The sequence below is a fragment of the Scylla paramamosain genome, chromosome 23, assembly GCF_035594125.1.
Source record: "Scylla paramamosain isolate STU-SP2022 chromosome 23, ASM3559412v1, whole genome shotgun sequence".
NCBI lineage: Eukaryota > Metazoa > Arthropoda > Malacostraca > Decapoda > Portunidae > Scylla > Scylla paramamosain.
Genome location: NC_087173.1, coordinates 10,162,002 through 10,172,985, shown reverse-complemented (window position 1 = coordinate 10,172,985; position 10,984 = coordinate 10,162,002). Strand labels below are relative to the sequence as shown.

Genomic DNA, 10,984 nt, shown 5'->3' with positions numbered 1-10,984 from the left:
AGAGAGAGAGAGAGAGAGAGAGAATGCTTAAAACAGTACTCAGATATAACCTAATGTGTTGAATTCCACTTTTATGCATTCTTAGCCATGGTGCAGACAGACAGACAGACAGACAGACAGACAGACAGACAGACAGATAGACCAGTGGAAGATATGTTTAGAATAGTGCCTAAATAAAATCCAAACATTCCTAGACACAGCACATAGATAGATGAATGGGTAGATAGATAGATAGACAGACATACAGACAGACAGACAGACCAGTAGAGTGGAGAAGCTTTAAATAGTAACCAGACGCAAGTTGAATATTTAACTCTATTTAAGGCAAGACAGTAATGTAATATCTAAGGATTATATTTGTTACTCCTTGTGTGTTTATTCTCTCTCTCTCTCTCTCTCTCTCTCTCTCTCTCTCTCTCTCTCTCTCTCTCTCTCTCTCTTCTTGTTTTATATATCTAGCAGCCAACTTTACTGATGATAATAATCTTTTGAGAATTTACCAATGATGAAGAGGAGGAAATGATTCTCTCTCTCTCTCTCTCTCTCTCTCTCTCTCTCTCTCACCCTTGCTAATGCTAATGCTTTGTTTATTTTGTCTATGTATGTATTCTCCTCTCTCTCTCTCTCTCTCTCTCTCTCTCTCTCTCTCTCTCTCTCTCTCTCTCTCTCTCTCTCTCTCTCTCTCTCATAGCCAGCAGCATAAACACAACCTTGAATATTCCCACAACACTCTCGGCCAATCCAATGAACATACAAAGGCTCCATTCAAAGCTGATGCACTATTAATTCATTCCTTTCCCCTCTAGCCAACCACACCCAAAAAAAATGAGAATAAATAAATAAATAGTAAAAAGATAAAAGATTAATAAAAAAAAAAAGTTCATCGTAAGCCTGACCACAAAGAAAATCAAGAAAAACAGGATGAGGAATTAATGTTGTAGGTAAAGGTTCGTTTTTTTCCCCCCCGTGTATGCCTCTAAAGGTACTGCCTGATTAATAGACAGTAGTTATTTTAATTTTTTTTTTTTCATCTATATTTTCAATGGAGGAAGGAAAGAAAATATGACGAGGTGATCTATGAGTGTGTTTGTATTTAGAAGTGTGTGTGTGTGTGTGTGTGTGTGTGTGTGTGTGTGTGTGTGTGTGTGTGTTTGATGGGTAGCTATTGCATATTTAGTCTAAGTATCTATTTATTTGATGTTGTAATTAGCTGGTAGTTACTGCACACACACACACACACACACACACACACACACACACACACACACACACACACACACACACACACACACACACACACACACACACACACTACACAGTATCACACATACCAACAAGAAGACAAACTGAACACAAACACAAACACACACACACACACACACACACACACACACACACACACACACACACACACAAACTAGGAAGACATTTAGCTAATCTACAGTACTGCAAGGTCATAACACCCTAACACACACACACACACACACACACACACAAAAACACTAGGAAGTCCACCTACTCCTACAAGGTCACCCTATCACACACACACACACACACACACACACACACCTACACACCTTACCCACCCTCCATGGACATACACACATACAGACAAGGTGAACAGGAGACACACAAGAAAGGAAACCAAGTGAATCATTCTTAGTGTGGCTAGAAGGAAGGGTAGGGGAGACTCTCCTGGCACTGACCCAAATGTGCTAACCTCCCACACTTTGTTTACTAATATTCTGATAACTGTGGGAGTGTGAGGGGGTCAGGATGTGCTGGTGGTGGTCAGGTTTTATTAGCTGTGGGTGGGTTTTGTGGTTATATTTGTGGTGTTTGGTTATTTATTTATTTATTACTATTATTATCATTTTTTTTTATTATTTATTTTTATTAGGTATTTTTTTGTGTTTAAATTTGTGATGTGTTTGGTTGAGTGGGGTGTTTTGTTTATTTACTTTCTATTTATTTATTTTTTTTTTTAATTGTGGGTAATTTTTTTTTTCGTTCTATATTTTTTCCGTACCTGTTAAGTACCTAGTGTTTTGTTTGTTTATTAATTTTTTTTTTTTGTTATCTGTTAGGTGTTAAGTGTGTGTGTGTGTGTGTGTGTGTGTGTGTGTGTGTGTGTGTGTGTGTGTGTGTGTGTGTGTGTGTGTGTGTGTGTGTGTGTGTGTGTGTTTGCATTTAAATTTGTTTCCTGTTTGGTTGAGAAGTCTTTTTTTTCTTAATGTTTTTGTTGGTTGTTAGTTTTGTGTGTGTGTGTGTGTGTGTGTGTGTGTGTGTGTGTGTGTGTGTGTGTGTGTGTGTGTGTGTGTGTGTGTGTGTGTGTGTGTGTGTGTGTGTGTGTCTTTTCTTGTATTAAATTTGTGATAAATTTGGTTGAGAATTGTTTTTCTTCTTTTTGTGCATAATTTTCTTTGTTGTGAAGTGCTTTTCTCTCTACACTCCTACTTTCTACATTAATGACAATTTAGAGAGAGAGAGAGAGAGAGAGAGAGAGAGAGGAGAGAGAGAGAGAGAGAGAGAGAGAGAGAGAGAGAGAGAGAGTAACCAGGAAGTACCTTTTCTTTACAACAATAAAACTCAAAACTAAAAAAAAAACTACCGTAATAAAAAATAAGGAGCAGTTTTTTATCACAACACCAACAAACCATTTTCACAAAACCCCAACACTACCACAACCTAACCTAACCTAACTTAACCTAACCTAACCTAACCCAACCCAACGAACACTCAACACAACAGGATCTAAAACACACACAGACAAACAAACACACACACAAGCTTCCCACACGTCACTACAGTTATCTAAGGAGTGTGTGGGCTTAGGGGTGAGTCAAGGCCAGGTAAATAAAGTGCATTCCTTGCCCACCTGTTTATGCTTCCATGGCGTGTTACCTCAGCAAACACTACCTGGGAAATTGTGGGGGGGGGGGGGGATGAAGGTCGGTCAAGTGGGTTGTGGTGATGAATGTGTTGTTATTGTAATAGAGTTTTGTGTTATGTTGTTGGGTTTGTTTGAGTTTATCTTGTTTATTTAGTTAGAAGTGTGTGGAGGGGGGTGTCATAATGTTTTGTGTGTTGTCTTCTTCAGTGACTGTCTATTTATTTTGTTTTACTTTATTTGTTTGTTTATGGGGAAAGTTATAATCTGTTTTGTGTTGTCTTCTTCTGTGACTATCTATTTTGTTTTACTTTGTTTATTTATTTGAAAGTGGGGAAAAAATGTTATGCTGTATTTTATATTCTCTAATTATCTATCCACTTTATTTTATTTTATCTTATTTATTTAGAAGAGCAGAAAAAAAAAAACATAATAATCCTTTATATTCTCTGCTTATCTATTCATTTTATTTTACTTTGTTTCATTTTACTTATTTTCTATTTAGAAGTGGCAGAAGAAGAAAAATATAATCTGTTTTGTATTGCATTCCCTGATTAAGCGTTTATTTTATTCCATTTACAATTTTAATCCATAATCTCTTTTGTATTCTCTTCTCTGGTTCTCAACTGTTTACTTCCTTTCCTTCTTGCCTGTACAATAATCAACAGCAGACACATAGCCAGAAAAATAAACACAAACCACATCCTTATATACAAGTATGATAAATATAGGAACACAGTGTAACATTTAAAAACAATCAAAGCAAACTAACCTTTCACTAATACAAGAAATACACATCAGATAACAAACAGGGTGTCCCAGAAGTCTGAACACGTAGGAATTCTCATTAACTTTCTTTTTTACCCTCAAAGATAGAAAGGGGATGGAAATTTTACTAACATTTCTATTCCTTCATTCATTTCTTCACTATTAAGAGTGTGGTGATGAGAAGGCTGATTGTGATGAATGGTGAAGGGCTGAAGATGATGGTGAGAGGTGATGAAAGGTGGTTATGTTGGAGTGGTGATGGTGAGAGGTGGTGAAAGGTGGTGATGGTGGTGATAGTGATGGTGATGGTAGGGAAATGGGAATGAAAAATAGCTAATGTTGTTTTCCTTGGTACTCTATTTTGTTTTATTTATTTATTTTTTTATCTTCATATGTCCAGACTTTTGGGGCACACTGTAATACTGACTCTCTCTCTCTCTCTCTCTCTCTCTCTCTCTCTCTCTCTCTCTCTCTCTCTCTCTCTTACTCACTGCACCCGCTTTGTTCTTTATCTGTGAAGGAAGTTTTCATTTCATCATCTCACCACTGGTAAAGCAACACATCCCTTTGTACACATATATTTCTCAAGTTATCAGTCTATTTTGTCATCTACGAGAATAACAATTTCATCATGTGTTTTCTCTATGTGCATTCTTTCAGTTATTATCTTAAGTCCCAAATAAACAGAGAAAGAAAAGTAACCAAGAAAAATAATTGTTAGATCAGCCACCACCCTCACCACCACCACCACCACCACCTCTACATCCATGGCAGGAACTACAGAACTGGCTGAGTGACTATGCATTATTACAGGATAAACACCCTTAGTGACATTACCAGCTCTGACACACTCATTTCCTTTCAATCAGGTGGTGCAATGAGACGACAACCTCTCATGTAGAATAAACAAACATCTGCGAAGAAAGATAGAGGAGATGCTACAAAGGCATATACTACTACTACTACTACTACTACTACTACTACTAAATGATCCACCAATCTATACTAAGTGTTTTTTTTTTATTTTCTCTCTCTCTCTCTCTTTATGCTACTTTCAATAAACAATAAGTCTGGCATATCCTACTGTTTCTACTACTACTACTAAATGATCCACCAATCTATACTAAGTTGAAGTGTTTTTTTTATTCTCTCTCTCTCTCTCTCTCTCTCTCTCTCTCTTTACGCTAATCTCAATAAACAATAAGTCTGGCATGTCCTACTGTTCCTACTACTACTACTACTACTAAATGATCCACTGATCTATATTAAGTTAAAGTATTTTTTCTTTTTATTCTCTACCTCTCTTTATGCCGATCTCAATAAATAATCAGTCCTGTAACTAAATGTGTATGCATCCTTTTGTTTTCTTGAAGTAATCAGCTGAACGTCTTGATAAATACTCCATTTCATCAGCAATTACATATGTCACTAAAAAACTAACAAGTCACAGCCACCTCATTTTTCACTGACAAAAAGATATATTGCCTAAATGTATCTTGAATGTATTTCACTCTATTTTTATGCATTCTTAGCCATGACAAAGATAGATAAATGGACAGAGACAGATGGAGGCACTGGCAGGATGGTGCAGGGTGGCACCAGATGGCAGGGTGAAGATGAGGGCATGAGTGAGCTTGAAATGAGTGTGAAGCTTGAAATGAGTGTATGAAGCTTGAAATGAGTGTGTGAAGCTTAAAATGAGTGACAGGCAGCTTGAAATAAGTGAGGGAGGTATGAGGGATGCTAGGATGAGCAGAGGGGACAGACAGATGGACCAGTGGAAGAGACAGGGGTAAAGTAGTGCCCCACATGTGCCTTGAAAAAAAGAAAAACAGAAAGAAAGGAAAAGAAAAAGAAAGCTCACTGACTGGAATACAAGACAAAGCATATAAAAAACAGAAAAATTGCAAAATACACAAAACTAAAAAAAAAAGTCAATAAAGAATGTAACTAAATGACAAATACGAAACATGACAAAGAAAGAACGAAACTCTGACTCAAATAAAAATTACAAGAAAAAAAAAAATAATAAAATAAATAAAATGCAACGAGTAACTTTACATAGTATCAGAAAATATAAGCAGCATGTGTAAGGGTTCCCTCTGCTGCTATCCCTGCCCCCCTCCACCTAACTCTTCACTCACTGCTGGCTGAGAAGGAGGAGAGCCTTCTAACTGTACACACACACACACACACACACACACACAAACACACACACACACACCAATAGTTTGCTGCGTGTTTCCCATGTTCATATTCATAAACACTCCAGTCTCTCACCATGACTGTTTCAAGGGCCACAGAGATGATCAGCCGAGTCTTCAAGTGTTTCTCCCCTTAATAGTGTGGAAGTGTTAATCTGTCACTAGAACCATCAAAACATCCTCATAAATGCATGTTAACTTCAATTAGAACCATTTAAGTGTAGTGGAGATGCAGTGCAGGAGTGTTTCAGGATATGGGCCCCTGTCACACACACACACACACACACACACACACACACACACACACACACACACACCAATGGTTTGCCACATATTAGTAATTCTCCAGCACCTGAGGTAGTGTTGTCAAATTAATTCAGACACATGATGAAGATTACTCTGACCTTGAAAGACACATGCATACAACAGGGAAATGCATTAATACAAGACTATACACACACACACACACACACACACACACACACACCAATATACAATCACACATTTCATGGCTAATCAGCAGAATAAGCATTACATAAGTGCCTTCAAAGGACTTATGCATATCACAATCATCTGTCTGCTTGCCTGTCTGTCTGTCTATCTGTCTGTGTGAAGTCTGTCTATCTATATATCTTCCTGTCTACCTGTCTGTCTGTGTTTAATCTGTCCAGCTGTTTCTTCCTGCCTATCTGTCTGTCTGTCTGCTTTTTAAATCTGTCTAGCTATGTATCTTCTTGCCTATCTGTCTGTCTGTCTGTCTGTCTAAATGCCTATCTGTTTATCTACTTGTCTCTCAGTGTAAGGTCTGTTTAGCTAAGCTTCTTCCAGTCTGTCTCTGTTTGTCTGTCTGTTTACCAATATGTCTGCTTTCACCTGCCCATCTCTTTACCTGTCGCTCCAGTGCAAAGAGTGAAAAAAAATCAAATAAAATAAAATAAAAAATAGAAAAAAATGGTGCCTAGCTTGTAATTCCCAGAAGAGGGGATGTGGTGCAAGGGTATCTACATTCCAAGGCCAGGCTGTAGTAGGCAGAGCTATGTGGGGAGGGAAAAATGAATACTACTACTACTACTACTACTACTACTACTACTACTACTACTAACTAATTCTTTCTCATGGTGTACTTTTCCTTCTCCTCCTACACAGTTACTGTCATCACTATCAGCATTATTATCACTCACAGGTCCATCATCTTCATTAGCGATTCTTACCATGACTACTTTCACAGCCCACAGAGATTATTGCTCATTCTTGTGATGTTTTACCTGCTGTTGATGTAGATTCCCTGTTAAACTACCACTAGAATCATAAAACTGCTCTAAAAATAATCACTTTCAGCCTGTTGAACTAGCACAGGAATCATGAAAACACCAATTTTATTTATTTTTTTTAAGTAGGAGGGGCACTGACCAAGGGCGACAAAACTATAAGAAAAAAAAAAAGACCCGCTAATAAGAAAAAAGGCCCGCTAATAAGAAAAAAGACCCTATGTAATAAAAAAAAGCCCAAATGCCTACTTATAACACACACACACACACACACACACACTCTTTGCCTCACCAGGTGTAAAATCCATATTGAACTACCACTTGTCACAAAAACACTCTTGAAAATCCTAATAACTTCCACTACAGCCTGTTGAACTAATACAACCATTAAAACACTCTTGAAAACCCTCACAGCTTATAACCAGCCAGTCAAAAACAGTCAAGGCACCGAACCTAAGAGAACACAGTCCATTCTGTCACCAAGCAGGGGTGGTGGGAGGGAGGGCAGCAGGAGGGGAAGAGGGAGGAGTTGTGTTTGAAATGTTCCTGGCTAATAGAGGTAAACCTGATCAATCTAATGGGATGTGGAGGCATGGAGAGGGGCAGTGTGGTGTTGGTGGAGAGCGGGTGAAGGATATTTACAGAGTTTGATGCTTTTCAGGTGCCACATGATCTTGCTGTTAATATGTCTAGGCCACTCAATCAATTTAAGTTTTGTTTTCTTAGTTTTAACTGATGATTAATATTTTCAGCTCAGAAATGTATAAATATAATGATTTTCAGGTGCCATATAATCTTGGTGTTAACACATCTAAGCCACTCAGTCAGTTGATAGTTTCATTTTCTTGGTCTTCAAAGGATGATTAACACTTTCAGCTCAAACATGAATAAATGTAATGAGTCAAAATTCCAGCTCACTTAAATGTATGTCAGCATGTTTCATACATTTTATAGATTTAGTTTCAATGTACTAGGGTCCAGTGCAGACTTTTTGAAATGTATACAAGACTAAATAAAGTGTACATTATGATTTTTTGTGTCAAGTTTCAAGTTAAGGTCAGCTACACTCCTGATGCACAGGCTGGTAGTGTGATGCCACGACAAGACACACAACACAAGGCAAACAGTCATGGGTCTCATTCCATGTGCTGTCACACCATTACATTACAGGGATGGGATCAGAAAAAAAAAAAAAAAAAAAAAAAAAAGCATTTCGTTTCATCAACTCTTCTCCTCTGACCTTCAGCCTCTTTCTCACTGTCACAATGTTGCATCTCTTGCTATGTGCTACTGGTATTGTCATGCTGTCAATGAAGCTACTGACAGAAGCTGTGGCACAACCTGTCTGTGGCGTGAGGGGACACCGGTGACAGTATGTATCATGACATCAGCACACACCTTGCCTCAGCACTTCACTCAGTGCTCACATCAAAATGTAAATGTTAACTTTTTAAAGCTATTTGGCACATCAATCCTTTATCATTTAGAATGCCTCATGTGGGAGAAAAATGAATAAATTGCAAAATGCACATTTTTCTTCAGCAACCTCCAAACATCTCTTGCCAGAAGTGAGAAAATCCACTCTTTTCACACTTTCCTCTTCCTGTAGGTGTGTGTGTTAACTCTGCCATGCCTCTAGTGCTGTGAAAACCTAATAATCTAATAATTTTTCCTTCCTGTTGGTGTGTGTTAAGTCTGCCACACCTCTAGTGCAGTCAAAACACATTCTTTTAATCTTTTCTTTTCTCTGTATTTTGTCAAGTGTGCTGTGACTCCAGTGCTGAGGTCCACTGGGTGAGGCTCGAGTTAACACAAGTAGGTGACGGAACAGTGGAGGGTGACCATAACTCACTCTGGCCTTGCTGATCATCTTGGTCTTATCAGTGCTGTAACATGTTGGCTGTGCGTTTCCATAAGTGTGTCAGGTTTGATTCCCAGATGAAAACTTGTCTTGATTAATTTATTTTACTTTCGCATCCTTACGTAACCTCCCTCTCTTTCCTTCAGGGAGTGGTATCTCAGTGGGCCCTTTTTCCTTCCTGCCTTTTAATAGTCGCTAGACAGTGCCCCTCTTACATCAAAAGAGAGGAAAAAAGGAAAAAATAAATAAAACAAACATTAGTTTCCCACCGTTTCCACAAGAACATGAGAAAATAAGGGAAGCAGCAAGAATCCATCAGGCCTACATGTGGCAGTCCCTGTATCAAGCTCACCTACCTACTCGTGTATCTCCCAATTAAATATAAATATCCAGCTATTAATTTCTCGGCGATTCCTTAAAAAAGTAAAATAAGGAAAACTGCAAGAAACGTCAGGCCCACATGTAGCAGCCCTTGTATGAAACTTGCCTGCCCATGTCCACCTGTCATCCTCATCTGTATACTTATCTAATCTACTTTCAATGTGATGTCTCAAGGCAGGGCAAGATAATGATAATAGCAAAGGATGGTTTATTTCAATGTTTTGGGGTCATTGTTTGTAATTGCCCACACATAATACATATAGAAAGGGAAAGAGGAAACACTAGGATTACATAAATAGGAAATCATATAACATGTACAAACACGTTTAAAAAAAAAAAAAGTATACACAAAAAAATACACAAAAAATAACAAAAAAATACCCTACCAAAAAAAATTTATAAAAACAGAAACACACAAACGCACACACACACACAAAAGAAAATCATAAAACTATAAAACACAACACACACAAAAAAAGAGAAAAACAACAACAAATACACGCAAAAAATAACAAAAACACACAAAAAAAAAATACACAAGGGCAGACTACATATATCTACACTACCAACCCTTTACTTACCCCCATACATCCCCCAAAGAACCCTCCCCCCCAAGATAACCCCCTCCCTTTAGTCCCCCTTCAAAACACACTCCCTTCCTCTCCTCTCCCATGCACACACACACTTCTCACTCTCTCCCAGGACCTCTCACTCTCACTGCAGGTCAGATAAGCACGCCGGGTCACTAGGATCACGAGGTCATGTCAATAAAGAGCTTTAGTATCAAAATAATAGACAATGTTATGGTATTTAGGACCTTACTGTATTTAACAAGTCTAACAGCTGTTATTATTGTTCTCTCGGGTTATATCACCTGGTCTATTGATCCCTTGGTGTTAACTAGTCCCCCTCACGTGATCTTGGTGGTGAATCCTTGTCTATTTATCGTGTGGGAAGCAAATATCCAGGGAGAGGAAAACGGACATGGCGATCCCCGTCACTCCTCACAAAGAACTGATGACTGAAGCTTATCTCAGACTTACTTCCCCAATTTAGGTGGTTAAGTAAAAAAATATCTGCCCTTTTTCTTATCCATTATTTATATGTTAATTTGGTTATAAGAGAAGTATTCAGATTTTGTTTGTTATGATAGTTAAAGGGAGACTGTGCAAGTGTCTGATGTGAGATTTGCTGTATATCAGTATATGCTATTGTAAAATGATACATAATTATAGTTAAAAATCTTAATTGAATTTTTATCACATATTTCTTGTTTCTAATAAGTTAGGTAAGCCAAAGTGATGAGTGCAGCTTGTGATAGTGACTAAAGGGAAAATGTGCACTGATTCTACTCTATGCCCCCGAACAAACATCTACTGCGTTTAAAGGTTACATAAAAACTTATCCACTATGTATCTCTCCTCTCTTTTTGCTGCATATTAGACGAGTCTGCTAAGGTATGCGGATTATATTGAATGTTGTAGTACTTGAAGGGAGAATGAGCACTTAAGTATTTCCTACTGTCTTCATGCCTTATACAAACTCCAACACTCACACTTAACACTCCCATAGCATCTCATTGATCTCATACATCCATATAAACTAATCCAAC

The 10,984-nt window shown here is 38.0% G+C and overlaps 1 protein-coding gene across 1 annotated transcript in view; it reads right to left on the bottom strand.

Annotated features, from left to right (window-relative positions):
* Nucleotides 1–10,384, bottom strand: part of LOC135112142 (E3 ubiquitin-protein ligase ZNRF1-like) — a 68,634-nt gene extending 58,250 nt beyond the window's left edge. The window contains 1 exon segment of the mRNA XM_064026194.1: nt 10,247–10,384. The gene's annotated coding sequence lies outside the window, so the exon portion shown is untranslated.
* Between the last annotated feature and the right edge of the window lie 600 nt (nt 10,385–10,984).